Source organism: Schistocerca piceifrons, unplaced genomic scaffold (assembly GCF_021461385.2).
Source record: "Schistocerca piceifrons isolate TAMUIC-IGC-003096 unplaced genomic scaffold, iqSchPice1.1 HiC_scaffold_1871, whole genome shotgun sequence".
Lineage (NCBI taxonomy): Eukaryota > Metazoa > Arthropoda > Insecta > Orthoptera > Acrididae > Schistocerca > Schistocerca piceifrons.
The window spans coordinates 212,192-231,701 of record NW_025727758.1 but is presented as its reverse complement, the minus strand read 5'-3'; positions in this window follow the sequence as shown (position 1 = coordinate 231,701).

Sequence of the window (19,510 nt, the reverse complement as noted above, 5' to 3'; positions counted from 1 at the left end):
ATTATTCGTGCCCTGCAGTCAGTGCCAGAAAGTTAATTACTCACTCTCATTACAACCATGTTTGTGTTCGTTAGAATTAATCGCCATAGACAGTGTACTTATTTAATTTTATCTCTACAGCGGTCGACTCCCAGCTGGGCAGTCGCGCGCGTGCCTTTCGTGGCCAAACTGGACCGTCAGCAACGCCCGCGGGGACGTACCTCTCCGGCTGGAACGACCCTCGCCGCTGCGCGCAGAGCTGCATCTGCCGTCGCCGAGGTCACACAGCCTGGCGCCTCCCGGCCGCCACGTGCATCACCTGCGCCTCCAGCCGCTACCAAGGTCACAGAGCACGTCCCCACCTGCTCAGACTGGTCCCTCACAGCAGCCAGCACGTGCACCACCACCACCGTGTGAGGTACAGCACGCCTCACCTGGTTATAGCTCTAGCATTAGTGATCCAGAGGCTAGTGGCAGTTCTCTCTACCGCCCTTTTAGAGAAGTAGGTCAGGTCGGCGGTACCATACCTCAGCTGCAGTACTCTGCGATTGCGGACGCCCTTGAGGAGCGAATCTCGATCACTAGGATCGAAAACCGTGCAGGGGGGTACGGCGATCCTGTTGGACTCTTATCCCGCTGTTAAGTGCAGTGCAGTGCTCTGCATTGAGTTATCACACCCCCCCCCCCCCCCCCAAACTTCAGTCTGGCGATGGAGAGACCAGCATCCATCATCTTTGGGGGGATAATGACGTGATAACGTGGAGCACATCAATCGCCGAGTGGTTTCATAAATTCACCTTGAGTGTCGTATTGGGTTAAGGCACTCAGCAGAATTGTACACATGGACATCCATATACGTGTCCATGATCCGTTAAATGGAGGGTGTAGCTATATCAAGCTCCCTAAACATACACCAAATAAACATGCATGCATTTATGTCCAAAATAACGATCAGGCTTGTTTTGCATGGTCAATCCTGGCTTGCAAAAGAAAGTATAATTATAGAGATTGCCCTCATCATCCAGGTACATACACAGTCAGCGATATTAACACATATTATAACTTTGATGGTATTGAGTTCCCCATCAAGGTCCAGGACATACCTAAATTCGAGGCACAAAATCCTGGAATACAGGTACACGTTTATGGCCTGGAGAAGGAAAGCAAGTCAGATGAGCCAGACAAGCATATCGTAGTCGGCCCCCTCCATTTCTCAAAATTTGCCAGTGAGCATGTAAATATGCTTCTTTTCTTAAGGTGACAATTATCACTATGTCTGGATCGAGGACATGTCCCAGCTCCTTTCCTCCCAACTATCACCTGATTGTTGTGTAAAACATATTTGTTTAAGGTGCCTTCATTATTTCTCATCTGAACAGTTATTAGCTACGCATCTAGTAGACTGTACCTCCAAGGATGCAGTACGGGTTATCATGCCTAGCCAGGAAAACAAACCACCATGAGCGGTGTCTATTTGTTGTGTACGCCGACTTTGAGTGCCTCCTCTCTCCTGTGACCCTCTGTGAAGGCGATCGTACGACCTCACACACTACCTTTACAGAGAAACACGTACCATATACTGCAGCGTACCAAATTGTATCGTTATATGACACCACCCTTAACCGATACAAATCTTACGTCGGGGATAATCCATCGATATGGTTGCTCTCTCAGCTCGAAAAATTTTTACTGGAAGATGATACACTGTACAGCGGCAACGTTCCCATTACCAAATCGAAGGAGAATGAAGATTTGTATAATAACGCCACCGAGTGTCATATTTGTGGGCTGCCGTTAGACAGAAAAGCGGAAACTCCTCGTAGGGATCACTGTCATCTTACAGGGAAATTCCGCGGTGCAGCTCACAATGCATGCAATTTGAAGTACCAATTACCTAGGCACATACCAGTTTTCTTCCATAATTTAAGTGGGTATGACACTCACTTTCTAGTTGAGCACTTGGATGATTTCGGTTTGGAGAAAGATCAGGTCAGTGTCCTACCTGAGAGCGTTGAGAAGTGTATTTCATTCTCCAAACGAATGACGCCGAGAATCACGCTGTGCTTCCTCGATACAGTACGTTTTATGCAGGCACCACTATAGAAACTTGTTGAGACTCTACCTCATGGAGAAATGCATATCACTCGAGCTGCGTTTCCCGATGAGGAAAAGTTTCAACTTGTGACTAGGAAAGGGGTTTTCCCATACGAGTATGTGGATAGCACGGCCAAACTCGACAAAAGCAGGCTACCGACATAACTGCATTCTCCAGCAACCTCACAGGTGGCACCGTAACGAATGCAGAGTATGAAGATGCCGTGAATGTCTGGCCGGAATTCAGTATTCCTAATTTAGGAGTACACAGACATACGCTTGCTTGCGGACGTTTTCGGGAAGTTGCGGAGTCTATGTTTGACCACATATTCTCTGGACCCCGCCTTTTATTACATGGCACCTGGGTTGTCTTGGGATGCGATGCTCAAGAAAACGAAGTGCAGCATCGAATTATTGACCGATTCTGACATGGTTCTTTTCCTCGAGCAGGGGATCTGTGGGGGGCTTTGCCAATGTCTTCTTAGACACGCGAAAGCAAATAACCCACGGATGGATGACAGGTTCAAAGCATCCCTTGATTCAAGTTACATAATATCTAGACATCAATAATTTATTCGGGCACGCTATGACGCAATCGCTGCCGATTGACGACTTTACATGGCTGTCCGAAGATGAATGCACGGGATTAAGTGGAAAAATCAGGGGGGGGGGGGGGTATGGCCGCCGATTCTCATGTAGGGTATGTTGTGGAGGCAGTACTCACATACCCAATTAGTTTGCATGACGCGCATGCTGATTTGTCGCTGTGTTCAGAGCAACTACTTCCACAAGGAGGTTCCACAACGAAACTGATGACGACACTGGGTGACAAGCAGAGGTACATTACTCATCATCGTAGCCTCCAGTAATGCCTCCAGCTTGGGTATGGAGCTCATTAAAATCACCCGGGCCATCTCCTTCAAGCAGTCCCCGTGGTTGAAGGAGTATATTGATCTGAATACGAGACAGAGAACTTCCATGTCATGTGTGTGGTGTCACAGCCAGACACCTCACTTGCTAGGTGGTAGCCTTTAAATTGGCCGCGGTCCATTAGTATACGTCGGACCCGCGTGTCGCTACTGTCAGTGATTGCAGACCGAGCGCCACCACACGGCAGGTCTAGAGAGACTTACTAGCACTCGCCCCAGTTGTACAGCCGAAGCTCACAGCAGTGGTTCACTGACAAATCACGCTCTCATTTGCCGAGACGATAGTTAGCATAGCCTTCAGCTACGTCATTTGCTACGACCTAGCAAGGCGCCATTACCAGTTATATTGAACTTATTATACTTTTGTATCATCAAGAGCGATGTACTCCAATTATGGATTAAAGTTAAGTATTACATCATCTATGTACTTTATTTGCAATTCTCAAGACATTGTCCTGTTCCAGACCTCACGCCAGTCTGCGTGTAATTAAACGCGTGCATTTCGGCCTCCTCCAGCAATATGGTGTTGGCTCTTCTGCCAACACTTCATATGGCGACGAAGATTTAACGGTCGTATTGCTCTAATTTACATGTGTCATGGCTTCGCCACAATCTCCAGATGTACTGTCTGAATTTTATCGCTTGCAGAATCAGCAGACGCAGGCGTTATTGGATGCCCTTGGACAGCTCGTCCAGGGTCACCGTGCAATGCAAAACGATGCGGCCGCCGGCGCTCCACCGCTACCGCAGCCACAACACGCAGTTGCACCACCTTTTCGTCCTTTTGATGCGGCACTGGAAAGCTGGACGGAGTGGTCACGCCAATTTGGATTCCATCTCGCCGCCTACAGAATTCAAGGTAACGAGCGGCAGCCTTTCTTATTGTCCTGTGTAGGCGTCCAGATGTACCGTGTGATAGTGAAATTGTTTCCCCGAAGCGACGTCGCAACTCTGTCCTACGACGAAATTTTGTCTGCATTAGATGCATATTTCAAAGAATCAGTCAGTGTAGTTGCAAAAAGGTATACTTTCTTTCGTACCAAACATACGGCCGGTCAGACTAATCGGGAGTGGGTTGCAACTTTGCAAGGCCTTACTAGGTATTGTGCTTTTGAGTGTGAATGTGGACTCTCTTATTCAGATACAATGGTACGTGATGCACAGAACATTTCTGATGTTCGTATCAGGGAACAGATTTTGAAACTAGTCAATCCCTCCCTTCAACAAGTGGTGGACATATTGGATAGGCAAGACACACTAGACTTTGCTCAGGAATCATTTGAAACTTCACCCGCTGTGTGTCACATTAACCGGCCCGCCGGGCGAGCTGCACGGAACAGTAAACAGCCCTCGCGCTCGTCCGCGCAGCTGCCGCCAAGCTCTCCGCTACGTTTGCCGCGCCAGCGTGCAAAAGCAGTGCTAAAGTCATGCCCGCAGTGTGCTACTAGTCATTTGCGTGAGAATTGCCCGTCACGCCAAGCTATTTGCTTTTTCTGTAATAAAAAAGGACATGTTCAGAGTGTTTGCCAGAAATAGCTTCAATCAGACACTAACAACCATTCCAGGCTCTTTGCTTCGCGCCGGAATAGAACCAAGAATACGAGGGCTCGTGAACCTTCGCCCATGGAAATTCATGTAGTTAATTCCACTCCGTCCAGTGCCACTCTCTTTAACAGTGACTGTGTTCGTCTCACAAATAGTGTGCGTCGACATCGCCGGAAATCGCGTCAAGTCGCAAGTGCTTCTGTACCAGTGTCAGTTCACGTTGCACGAGACAGTCGCTCTTGTCGTCAGCAGGACAAACTTTTTGTAGATTTGGTCTTAAATGGCAACATGATACCATTCCAGCTCGATACCGGTGCTGCAGTTTCATTGATCAATAAAGACACGTTCAAACAACTGGGCACACCTCCCATGCGTGCCGCAAGTGTTAAGTTAACTAGCTATTCCACTCAGAATATCCCTGTGTTAGGACAGTGCAGCTTTCTTGCAACATACTAGGGACAAACAAAACTTGTGTCATTTTACGTACTTCGTTCTTATCTGCTGTGAACTTCTTTGGTTTAGACTTATTTCAGTTGTTTAACTTGTCTGTAGTCAATCAGTTTCTATCAGTGAACCAGACTGTGCCTTCAGCCAGTGTTTCTCGTCTATGTGAAGAATTTGCAGACATTTTTGCACCGGGCCTTGGTTGTGCTAAGAACTATGAAGCACATTTGGAACTGAAAGTAAACGCGCAACCGAGATTTTTCAGAGCGTGCAATGTTCCCCACGCATTGCGTGATGAGGTCACAAGAACATTAAACGATTTGCAATCACAAGGTGTGATTGAACGTGTTCAGGCTTCTCTCTGGGCATCACCCTTAGTAATTTTGCCAAAACCTTCCCGAAAATTCAGACTTTGTGTGGACTTCAAGGCAACGGTGAATCCACAACTAGTAATTGCGACTTTTCGTTTACCCTGCCAGGCAGATCTTTATGACAAACTGTGCCCGGGTAAATATTATTCGAAGTTGGACCTCGAAGATGCATACTTGCAAATACTGGTGGACGACGAATCCCAGCGCGTCTTGGTGGGTAACACGCATCTTGGTTTGTACCGATTCAAAAGACTGCCATTCGGGTGTGCATCCGCCCCTGCATTGTTTCAGCAATATCTGCAAACTGTTTGTGCGTCGGTCCCTACTGCAGCAAACTATCTGGATGATATTGTGATCAACGGAAAGACGGAAGAAGAACATTTAGCCAATCTCCGAACATTATTTAAGGTCTTGCAACAAAATGGTCTTCGCTTGCGGAAGGACAAATGTGTGTTTCTTGCTCGTGACTTACCCTATCTGGGACATGTAATCAATGCCCAAGGCATACATCCCAGTCCAGCACACCTCCGTGCCATACAAGACTTGCCTTCGCCGCAGAATTTGAAGCAGCTACAGAGTGTGCTGGGAAAAATCAACTATTATCATAAATATATTCCCCATGCCCCTTCCATTTCAGCTCCGCTTTATCGCTTACGCCGTAAAGGTGTTCCGTTTGTCTGGACGACAGAATGCGAACGCGCCTTTCGCCAGTTGAACTCGGCGTTGCTTTCTAATACTTGCCTTACGCCATTCTATCCCCAGAAACCCCTTTTGTTGATGGTTGATGCATCGGATTTCGGGATAGGTGCAGTGCTTGCGCACAAAGATGGCTCGCATGATCGCCCTATTGCCTCTGCGTCCAAATTGCTATCGTCTGCGCAAAGACATTTTTCACAGATTGAGAAAGAAACTTTGGCTCTCGTATTTGGTGTTACTAAGTTTCATGATTTCTTGTATGGTCGTCACTTTACCATCATCACAGACCACAAACCTTGGACATCGCTTTTTCATCCGAACAAGCCTGTACCACCACGTACAGCGCAGAAATTCATTCGCTGGTCTATTTTCCTCTCACAGCTGCTGACCCTGTCCTTGCTACCGTTTTGCGTTTTGTTGCTACGCACTGGCCCTCGTCAAAGTCACGGATCGAGGATCCGTTGGTTCGCCGATTTTTTGCTCACAAGGAGGGACTTTTCGTTCGACGTGGTGTTTTGCTGTTGCGTTCTGATAATGATCAGTCCAGGGTTGTGGTCGCACGTTCGTTACAGTCCTCTGTCTTACGGCTTCTCCACCAAGGACATTGGGGTATAGTGCGAACGAAACAACTTGCTCGTCAGCACTGTACTTGGTTCGGAATCGATGATGCGATTACGAATATGTGCTCTTCTTGCATGGCGTGTGCTGAATAACAATCCGCACCGCCGCTGAAATTCTTTGCATGGCCGAAAGCCACTTCCCCTTGGCAACGCTTGCACATCGATTTTGCTGGTCCCTTCTGGAATGCTAGATTGTTGGTTCTGATCGATTCATTCAGTAATTTTCCTTTTTATGTACAGATGTCTTCCACGACGTCGTCTGCCACCATCCATGCGTTATCCGCTATCTTTTGCATTGAAGGTCTTCTGCAGACTATTGTTTTTGACAATGGCCCACAATTCATGTCCGCAGAATTTCAGTCATTCTGCAAGGCCAATGGTGTTCAACATCTGACATCCGCGCCGTTTTCGCCTCACTCAGACGGTGCGGCTGAACGACTGGTCCGGACTTTCAAGTCACAGATGTTGAAGTTGAAAGAGTCTCATTCTCGGGAGGACGCGTTACTGCTCTTCTTGTCTTCGTATCGGTCTCAGCCCTGAAATGGTCGCTCGCCAGCTGAGTTGCTCCACGGTCGTCCTCATCGAACCTTGATGTCTTTGCTGCATCCGCCGCATCAGGTTCCTGTGCAGCGGCAGCCACCTGCTTTTGCTCCAGGCGGCGTTGTATACTATCGCAACTATCTAGGTTCACGGCGTTGGCTCGCAGGGTGCATTCTTCGCTGCCTCGGCCGCGATATGTATCTGGTTTTGGGGGCCTCTGATGAGGTGCGTCGGCATCTCCATCTGCTGCGCCTCTGTCGTCGCACGGGATCTGCCGCTCCCCGTCTGCTTTCAGCGACGGTGCCGTCCGGTCAGCGCCCTGGGGACCCATCTACTGGCTCGCCTCATCCCCAGGTGTTACCGACGATGTCTTCCATTTTGCCCCATGGCGCGCGCCGCCGCCGCCACCTGTTCTCCCGCCGGCGCCGCCCGCAGTGGACGCGTCGCTGCAGCCACCGGGCGCCTCCCTGGGTCACGCGCCGCCGATCGCTTCCCGTGACCAGATGTCCTCCGACATGGAACTCTTGCCCGCTCCGGACCAGATGTCGTCTTCGTGCGTCGGGTACCCCAACGCGATGGAGGTCGACCCTTCGGCCCCTCCTGTCTATCTAAGGGCGCATACACCGCTTGTTGGCGTGCACCCTGGACTAGGTTTTCAGGCGTTTCCTAGCTCCCCTCGGACCGAATGGCCGGGTGCGGGTGGCACAGCCTCGCCTGTTGTTAGGCTCCCCACCTCGTCGCATACAACATGGGGTCCTCCCCCTGGCGGGCGGAAGCCTTATAACACAACCGTACGCCGATATGCGGGGGAGGAATGTGGTGTCACCGCCAGACACCACACTTGCTAGGTGGTAGCCTTTAAATCGGCCGCGGTCCATTAGTATACGTTGGATCCGCGTGTCGCCACTGTCAGTGACTGCAGACCGAACGCCACCACACGGCAGGTCTAGAGAGACTTACTAGCACTCGCCCCAGTTGTACAGCCGAAGTTCACAGCAGTGGTTCACTGACAAATCACGCTCTCATTTGCCGAGACGATAGTTAGCGCAGCCTTCAGCTACGTCATTTGCTACGACCTAGCAAGGCGCCATTACCAGTTATATTTAACATATTATACTTTTGTATCATCAAGAGCGATGTACTCCAATTATGTATTTAAGTTAAGTATTACAACATCTACGTACTTTATTTGCAATTCTCAAGACATTGTCCTGTCCAGACCTCACGCCAGTTAGCGTGTAATTAAACGCGTGCATTTCGGCCTCCTCTAGCAACATGGTGTTGGCTCTTCTGCCAACACTTCCCTGTGACTTTTAGAAAGAATTTTATAAATTAATGAATAATTAAAATTTCGGTAGAACTATGGAGAATTTAATGGAACGACGTGAAATTTTTATTAAAACGCAATTGGATGGGCGTTATGGCGTAAGAAAATGCATTGCCAGACCAAATTTTAAATGTGTCACCATTTTCAATAAGAGCTTTGTTGCTGTGAAGATGGCTAAAACTGCAGAAGAGTTTACTAAAACTATCTATGTAGGAATGTGCATACTAGACCTATCCAAACTCCACATGTACCGCTTTCATTATGAGTTCGCGAAATCTCATTTTGCAGATCCTAAATTACTTTTTAGGGATACAGATAGTTTCATCTATTTGGTGAACTGCGATCCATACGAAGTAATTAGGTACCACGCCAATTAATTCTACACATCTTCTTATGCGACCGATAATTCTTATGGTAATGTTCCACAAAACAAGAATGTTAATTGGTCTCATGGATTTTAGAGTTTGTAGGTCTTTGGTCCAAGATGTATGCATATTGCACATTGGAAGGTCCCACTCAGAGACGAGCTAAGGGGGTACGACGAATGGCATCACGAGCTCAGTCTATCGATGACTATTTGCGCTGCCTACGCGGTGGTGTTCACGGTGCTGAACCGCAGTCACCGCATATGGTCAGGCAAACTAGCATTCGATCGATAGCGCAGAAGGTATACACTGTGCTGCAGTTTAAAATCGATCTGTCGCCTCATGACTATAAAAGGGTCATCTGTGATGACGGCATTGAAACTCGCCTGTACTCACACTACTCACTTGTAGTGAGACAAGGGATGGGGGACTCTGATCGAGAGGAAGAGAGAGATAGAGAGAGAGAGAGACAGAGAGAGAGAGAGAGAGAGAGGGAGAGAAAGATGATGAGAGTGTCTGCAGAGTAGTAGTATGACCCTTTTATCATAGTGTAAATACTGAATGAGAGTGTTTTGTAGTGTGTATCAGATTGCATACTTCCGTGTATGTCTGAGTGTGTGAGCCTGTGTTAAGTTTGTCTGTGTGTAAATATATATTATTTATTATACAAAAGAAAAAATCATAAAAAACACAAAAAATTAAAGAAACAGCAAATTAAAATTAAATTATTAAAAATTATTTGTATATCTTTGTATATATTTCTTGACGAGTATTACTAGTTAATGTATATATGAACAAAAACACAAAATTTTAGACCTTCGATTCCTCCTTTTATAATGAAGAAGAAGAAAAAAAAACTATTTTACGCAGTTCATACCTGCTTTGAACTGAGTAGTTATAGATTTTAGTTTATAAGTTTCACCTGCCACTAGCTATCCAGTCAGAACTAGTTTTAAGTACGTGAGTTCCACAAATTAAATTCATTATATATATATATATATATATATATATATATATATATATATATATATATATATATTTGTGTGTGTGTGTGTGTTCATTTTATTGGATCAAATGTTTATAACGACCCATGTATGTTCATCTGGTTATTGTAGGGGAAAAAAAATGTTTAGACCAACTTACTTGAATGAAATGTATTTTCAATTGGTCTTTGTATTGAAAAATGTTTTAGAGCCGCTAACTTGATATAAAAAGTAAAAATACGTCTGCCATTAGTTAATAAAAAGTCTTTCCTGTGGAACTTTACTACCTATACTATTATTTACCTTGTAAGATACTGTAATTAGCTTGTGCTACCTCTGCTTTAGTTGTAATATATATAGTCATCTCAGCACACAACTTATGAATAATGCAAAACACGTATCTGCAAAAGAGCAGAAATTTCATTTTTTACATGATCAGAAATAATGTATATGTAAACTCATATAATGTGAAAAAAACTCTATGATTGTACTGATATTTTGCAAACACTTTTTAAAAAATTCTGAATTCGAAAATAAACTAACTCATTTTATTGTAAAAAAATTTCTAATATCCTAATTATTTTACCGTCGACCATGATAATTCTTTTTTATTAAAAAATGATAGATATATACAAAACGCTGATAGAGCCACAGTGCACTGCAGAGAGGAGAGGTATAATGTTTTTACTGCTTCAAAGACACAAATGAATTCTGAATGACGAGTCCTGGGCTTCCTCCGCCGGTTGCAAACAGACAGCAGCACTATCTTCCAGGTCCAGTCACTTTAAACAGCAGGCATCTGACGAAGTGGACCCTGCCACTTTCCCTCTTCCAGGTCCTGTCACTTTCATCGCCGAGCAGGCGAGGTGGAAGCAGGGAAACTGGCTCAGACAGCTCCAGCGGAATGCGCTTCATGCACAGTATCACCAATAAACTTACTTCTATGGATGTAGGTGTTACAGAAAGAAAACAACAAGAATTCTTATGGAGAAAAAAAATTATTTATTTATTTGTGTGCCATTTTAAAAGTAATTTTACATTTTCACATGCAGACACAAAACTATTTGTTTCTTATTCACATGTTCACTGACTAAGTTGATGGATAGGCGGACAATCGTAGTATTCCAGGTTCTGGATAGCCGCATGTTCGACGCAGCCAGCTAATCTTCTCATCGCCTTTAACGTAGATTATTGTCTCCTTGTGATCAAATACTCTCAACACTTGCAGCAAATGTTTATAAGAGATGCCAGGGTCATCCCACTGAATCCCATGATAGAATTTTGTTAGCCGCATTGCGCTTCTGACTGCCTTATTGCACTTGACGTCTTTCAGTGGTTTCGGCGATTCAACTCTTGATGCAAATGCGTGAATGCTATTAATATGCAGTCTTTAATTATGAATCGCCTGCACTCATCATAATAAAATCCTTGAACGTCAGCTACGATCCTCACACCTTCAGGTAACATCGTGATCTGCCCTCGACCTAGCAGAGTGTGTATTAATTTATACAACTCGTTGCACTACACCAGTGAGCGGACAGTAGTTAATGAGACGATCATTCAGAACGAGAGCATATGCCGAAGTCTGATCAGGTAAGTTTGCTGAAGATTCAAATTCAATCCATACATATACAGGCCGTGATTTAATTATCTCATTCTGTTTTGAACAGTCAATCACGATTATTGGTGCTAGCTCCTTGAAACTCTGTGGGCTGAGTAGGCATGCTTCATTTTCAACACCTTCATAGTAAGACGCTCGAAATCTCGCATACATGTCAAATGCCTGACTGTATACATTGCTGTCCCACTGTAGACGTGAATTCTCGTATGGGTAGTATTCTGAATTCAAGTAGACTCTGGCGTTAGTTAACTTGCAGTGGTTAAATTCAGTCGAGTCCTTTGATACATTAGCACGCCTTTGAGTTTGAAATGCGAGTATGATGAATCGAGGTGCTTCCAACTGCACTGATGTTTTAATTGCCCAAGTACGTGTGGACACTGTAGGTAGGACTGGGTATTCAAAATCTCTCATGATTGGAAAGTTAGTGGTAGGTAGGTGCGACCATTCAGACCTTCTAAGAGCTTCAAGTGCTCCTTGTTGGCAATGGTGATGTGAGGCATTTTCCATGATATGCTATTAATCTTGATTTGAACATTCTTTGCAGCTGTTTGAGAGATTGAATTCGCATCACTTGCACTCCTCACCAAAATAAGTTCCTCTTTAACCTTGATAATTATTCGCTGCATATCCTCAAAATGAATAGGAAAATAGGAATGCGGGTAAGCTACTACAAACAGCATAGTGAACGCATTATTGTGGCCAAGATAGATACGAAGCCCAAACCTACTACAGTAGCACAAGTTTATATGCCAACTAGCTCTGCAGATGACGAAGAAATTGAAGAAATGTATGATGAAATAAAAGGAATTATTCAGATTGTGAAAGGAGACGAAAATTTAATAGTCATGGGTGACTGGAATTCGAGTGTAGGAAAAGGGAGAGAAGGAAACATAGTAGGTGAATACGGATTGGGGGACAGAAATGAAAGAGGAAGCCGCCTGGTAGAATTTTGCACAGAGCACAACATAATCATAACTAACACTTGGTTTAAGAATCATGAAAGAAGGTTGTATACATGGAAGAACCCTGGAGATACTAAAAGGTATCAGATAGATTATATAATGGTAAGACAGAGATTTAGGAACCAGGTTTTAAATTGTAAGACATTTCCAGGGGCAGATGTGGACTCTGACCACAATCTATTGGTTATGACCTGTAGATTAAAACTGAAGAAACTGCAAAAAGGTGGGAATTTAAGGAGATGGGACCTGGATAATCTAAAAGAACCAGAGGTTGTACAGAGATTCAGGAAGAGCATAAGGAAGCAATTGACAGGAATGGGGGAAATAAATACAGTAGAAGAAGAATGGGTAGCTTTGAGGGATGAAGTAGTGAAGGCAACAGAGGATCAAGTAGGTAAAAAGACGAGGGCTAGTAGAAATCCTTGGGTAACAGAAGAAATATTGAATTTAATTGATGAAAGGAGAAAATATAAAAATGCAGTAAGTGAAACAGGCAAAAAGGAATACAAACGTCTCAAAAATGAGATCGACAGGAAGTGCAAAATGGCTAAGCAGGGATGGCTAGAGGACAAATGTAAGGATGTAGAGGCCTATCTCACTAGGGGTAAGATAGATACCGCCTACAGGAAAGTTAAAGAGACCTTTGGAGGTAAGAGAACGACTTGTATGAATATCAAGAGCTCAGATGGAAACCCAGTTCTAAGCAAAGATGGGAAAGCAGAAAGGTGGAAGGAGTATATAGAGGGTCTATACAAGGGCGATGTACTTGAGGACAATATTATGGAAATGGAAGAGGATGTAGATGAAGATGAAATGGGAGATATGATACTGCGTGAAGAGTTTGACAGAGCACTGAAAGACCTGAGTCGAAACAAAGCCCCCGGAGTAGACAATATTCCATTGGAACTACTGACGGCCATGGGAGAGCCCGTCCTGGCAAAACTCTACCATCTGGTGAGGAAGATGTATGAGTCAGGCGAAATACCCTCAGACTTCAAGAAGAATATAATAATTCCAATCCCAAAGAAAGCAGGTGTTGACACATGTGAAAATTACCGAACTATCAGCTTAATAAGTAACAGCTGCAAAATACTAACACGAATTCTTTACAGACGAATGGAAAAACTAGTAGAAGCCTACCTCGGGGAAGATCAGTTTGGATTCGGTAGAAACACTGGAACACGTGAGGCAATACTGACCTTACGACTTATCTTAGAAGAAAGATTAAGGAAAGGCAAACCTACGTTTCTAGCATTTGTAGACTTAGAGAAAGCTTTTGACAATGTTGACTGGAATACTCTCTTTCAAATTCTAAAGGTGGCAGGGGTAAAATACAGGGAGCGAAAGGCTATTTACAATTTGTACAGAAACCAGATGGCAGTTATAAGAGTCGAGGGACATGAAAGGGAAGCAGTGGTTGGGAAGGGAGTAAGACAGGGTTGTAGCCTCTCCCCGATGTTGTTCAATCTGTATATTGAGCAAGCAGTAAAGGAAACAAAAGAAAAATTCGGAGTAGGTATTAAAATTCATGGAGAAGAAATAAAAACTTTGAGGTTCGCCGATGACATTGTAATTCTGTCAGAGACAGCAAAGGACTTGGAAGAGAAGTTGAATGGAATGGACAGTGTCTTGAAAGGAGGATATAAGATGAACATCAACAAAAGCAAAACAAGGATAATGGAATGTAGTCTAATTAAGTCGGGTGATGCTGAGGGAATTAGATTAGGAAATGAGGCACTTAAAATAGTAAAGGAGTTTTGCTATTTGGGGAGCAAAATAACTGATGATGGTCGAAGTAGAGAGGATATAAAATGTAGGCTGGCAATGGCAAGGAAAGCGTTTCTGAAGAAGAGAAATTTGTTAACATCCAGTATTGATTTAAGTGTCAGGAAGTCATTTCTGAAAGTATTCGTATGGAGTGTAGCCATGTATGGAAGTGAGACATGGACGATAAATAGTTTGGACAAGAAGAGAATAGAAGCTTTCGAAATGTGGTGCTACAGAAGAATGCTGAAAATTAGATGGGTAGATCACATAACTAATGAGGAAGTATTGAATAGGATTGGGGAGAAGAGAAGTTTGTGGCACAACTTGACGAGAAGAAGGGATCGGTTGGTAGGACATGTTCTGAGGCATCAAGGGATCACCAATTTAGTATTGGAGGGCAGCGTGGAGGGTAAAAATCGTAGAGGGAGACCAAGAGATGAATACACTAAGCAGATTCAGAAGGATGTAGGTTGCAGTAGGTACTGGGAGATGAAAAAGCTTGCACAGGATAGAGTAGCATGGAGAGCTGCATCAAACCAGTCTCAGGACTGAAGACCACAACAACAACAACATCCTCAAAATAACCCATAAGCATTTTTAGTGGGATGCACTTGGTAAATCGGCTTTGTCCACCCACCCCATCCGCTGCAGCTATGAAGCACCCAGCATTTTCCAAACTGTTTGAATCAGAGGGTGAGGCTGAAACGTATATCTTAAGGGTTGTAATACCGACAGTGCATGTGCGGTCGATTTCAATTCCATTGAGTTCATAACGTATCTCTTGAAACAGGAATGCTACAGCATTTCGGGTGAGCTTCGAGAGCGCTACGCCAGCCCTATCAGCTTTCTTAAATGTGTAGTCCAGATAGAGGAAGCTCTTGCTAGGCAGTGTTACCGCGTCCTGATGCTGGATAAAAATCCTAATTTCATCATTTTTGTTAAATGTGCTTGAAGCGTAGGGATTGTGTGAGTGGTATTCATGGCGAATAATTCGGTCATCGTACTCTACTGACTGAGTTACGTTCAGCGACGTCATTCTGCGGTTTTAAACCTGCTGAAATGAGGAATTCGTAATTAATGCGTGTTATCACCTTGCCCTTCCGCGTTGCACTGACGGGTTGTGAGCTTGGTGTGTTAGGTTTATACCTTATTCACATCTCGCCTTAGATGCAGGCGTACAATTATCTCTTCTCCTCTAAAGTTAACAAGCTGATTATTCTGGTTCACAATACGCAGTTCAAGGTAGTCCAGTGTCTGAACAGTCACCGGGAGATATATAGCGTTTGTGGGGGCTTGAACTATTTTATACCCTGTGCCAACTGTAGGAAATAATACGTAAATTGAATGAACCAATTTATCATTCAGGTATGAGTTTGTGGAATTATTACACTCAACGTGGATTGTACTCACCGGGAGTATATCTACAGCATGATCTTCACCAAAGCACGATCCTTCGCAAAACCTAGCAGTGGACCAATTGAATATCTCTGTGTAAAGTCGATCGTAGCACTCTCTGTCAGTATTTCAGATTTAAGGGTATTAATGTCTGCCCATAGTTCAGTACCTTTTCCTGACTGTTTTAAGAGTTCGTTTAAATCATTAACATCGTAGGCACCAGGTTGTATTTGTAGAATCTCCTTCCGGCTGTCAATTTCAAGATGTAGTTTACTGTTGCTCTGTGTGATATTTGGAATGCTCTTATACGTCTCTAGAACAATCAGTGCAATACTTCTCACCCCTGCACTTAAATCAATCGGCGGAAAGTAATTTGCGCGTAATACTTCTGATCCTCGCTCTTTTAAAGTCAGAGTGTACGACGTTGCATCTAAACATCAAATGACGGTCATCTGCTCAATGACAGCTCTTTTATACATCGCACACATGATCTGACGATGACACATTCTAGTGGGGGTTTGCCGTACCTGTGATGAGGAACATAACGAAGACATGACCACACAGGTATGTGTTAAAGTCCTGATATCGCCGGAAGTTGTAGAAGACGCGTCTTTTGCTGGTGAAGCAGCGTTGTAATTCTTCAGGTGGCTGTAAATCCCTGAATGAATCGAAATACTGAACTGTATTTGGCCTTTTTTTAACATACGCGACCCAATGGGTCCCTGGACCACAAGCAGCATCTAAGTTTACAATTCCGCACTCATTAGTCCTCCACATGATCTTCGGTAATATATCGCGCATAAAGACCTCTCGCAATGCGCGAATGTGAAGTTTTTCTTTAACAATTTTAACTAGATCTCTATTCGTGAGCGCTCGGTCAGGTAGAATAACTAACGGACTTTTTTTTATTTCTGAAAAGACCTAGTCCTTTATTGTATGGTTTCCGATAGCCGCTGCCTCCATAGCGCGATAATGTCTTTTGGCTTCCTCTAGTTGGGCATGAGCATTCTGGGCGTTTTTAACCGTTTTGGCGACAGCTGCAGCCCCGCCTGTAAGCGACCCCACAGCAGACAGGGCTGCAAGGGCTGGAACGAGGAACGGGATAATTCCACCTGAAGTCTTTGGTAGGACCCTAGGTGGTTTAACTGCAACCTTGTTCTTCTTCTTGGTCCTACCGTGCAACACACGTTTTGCCGCACACATCGAAGTGAGAATACAGTTTTTCAAACAACTGGGGTTGTTCTTCGCACGCAAAGCTGTTCGAGCTGCTTTCATAATTCGTTTGAAATTCATCACCCCCAAGCCCAGATTCATATTTCCACGCATGGTTTTATCAACCACGAATGCAGCAACGCGTTGGCCTATTCCTAGATCTTTTCTTCGCCTTATTTGTTTGGCTTTATCTGCTAATAATCGGTCAGCGACGTGCTGGGAGATCCTTATTTGCAGCGTATGCAAGGTCGTGTTCAAGGCAGGCATCGTCTAGTAGGTTAATACCTTAATCACCGCGTGCCAGACGTTTCTGAAGCTTTGTTCCAGACCCACAGAAGTTAAATCCGGGAATGTGCAATTCAACAGGTAATTTGTCGAGAACACCACCTTCATCTCTTGTTATGATATGTCTCCTAAAGTGCGTGGTAAGCTACTGACGTGATAGATGTCTAGGCTCTGTTATATACCAAATTGTCAGCGTCAATCCAACTGTTTTCTGATGATAGACATCCTAACCATTATCTAGCGCTCTATTCCCGCGATGTCTTATGACGTGTTTGATGAGAACTCTTCTGCAATTCTTCAGTGTAAAAGCATCCTGCAATTTCCTCACCCTTGCCATCCTTCAAGATATATGTCCTAGGGTTCATTCTCTGCACTTTCGATACTGTGAATATCTCGGCGGACCAGTTTGGTAAGTACGATTTCTCGAACGCTGTCTTCTGTTTTGAAATACGTACTAAGTCACCTACATTGAACCTCTGCTTGCGAGGGTCCAGCATTTTAATCCGGAAATATACTGTGTCCATGAGTAAATTATCGCGAACATCGATCGGTCTCATTTTTATTGTACTATGTTTGGTTCGATTATACATTGCAATTATCTGTGGGAGGATATCTATCTACTTGTACGAACCGCGAAGATTAAAATGGATCCACATTTGAGCTTTGACTGTTCTGTTTAACCGCTCAACGATACTAGCTTTAAGGTGGGTAAACGTGGAGTAGTGGTGTATGCCATACCGCTCCATCACAGTTTTGAAATGTTCATTGTAAAATTCTCCACCGTGATCGGTTTGAAGATTGGCCGGGCATCGATTCGTTCCTGTCTGCAGCAAACGCTTAAACACCACAGCAACATCTCTACCGGTTTTCGTTTTCACAGGTAATGCCCATGCGAATTTAGAGTATGTATCAATAACCATGAAAATGTATTTGAATACATTATTATGAGGTGAATATAGATTCATATCTACAAGATCAGCTTGCCACAAGTCATCCAGTCCCTTAATCATGACATGTCTACGAGGGTATGTTTTGTGTGCTGGCTTGTGTAGTTCTCGAACCACGGTCTCCATACTTATTCGATGATACCTCTCTCTCGAAGCTCGGAGATCATGGATACAACCTCATTCGAATGAGCTGTATTTCCCACAGCAGCCGAAGCCATCAACAGTCGAAGTCTGTCTATTAGTTCGTCCAGCACATCTTAATATACACTCCTGGAAATGGAAAAAAGAACACATTGACACCGGTGTGTCAGACCCACCATACTTGCTCCGGACACTGCGAGAGGACTGTACAAGCAATGATCACACGCACGGCACAGCGGACACACCAGGAACCGCGGTGTTGGCCGTCGAATGGCCCTAGCTGCGCAGCATTTGTGCACCGCCGCCGTCAGTGTCAGCCAGTTTGCCGTGGCATACGGAGCTCCATCGCAGTCTTTAACACTGGTAGCATGCCGCGACAGCGTGGACGTGAACCGTATGTGCAGTTGACGGACTTTGAGCGAGGGCGTATAGTGGGCATGCGGGAGGCCGGGTGGACGTGCCGCCGAATTGCTCAACACGTGGGGCGTGAGGTCTCCACAGTACATCGATGTTGTCGCCAGTGGTCGGCGGAAAGTGCACGTGCCCGTCGACCTTGGACCGGACCGCAGCGACGCACGGATGCACGCCAAGACCGTAGGATCCTACGCAGTGCCGTAGGGGACCGCACCGCCACTTCCCAGCAAATTAGGGACACTGTTGCTCCTGGGGTATCGGCGAGGACCATTCGCAACCGTCTCCATGAAGCTGGGCTACGGTCCCGCACACCGTTAGGCCGTCTTCCGCTCACGCCCCAACATCGTGCAGCCCGCCTCCAGTGGTGTCGCGACAGGCGTGAATGGAGGGACGAATGGAGACGTGTCGTCTTCAGCGATGAGAGTCGCTTCTGCCTTGGTGCCAATGATGGTCGTATGCGTGTTTGGCACCGTGCAGGTGAGCGCCACAATCAGGACTGCATACGACCGAGGCACACAGGGCCAACACCCGGCATCATGGTGTGGGGAGCGATCTCCTACACTGGCCGTACACCACTGGTGATCGTCGAGGGGACACTGAATAGTGCACGGTACATCCAAACCGTCATCGAACCCATCGTTCTACCATTCCTAGACCGGCAATGGAACTTGCTTTTCCAACAGGACAATGCACATCCGCATGTATCCCGTGCCATCCAACGTGCTCTAGAAGGTGTAAGTCAACTACGTGATCAGCAAGATCTCTGGATCTGTCCCCCATTGAGCATGTTTGGGACTGGATGAAGCGTCGTCTCACGCGGTCTGCACGTCCAGCACGAACGCTGGTCCAACTGAGGCGCCAGGTGGAAATGGC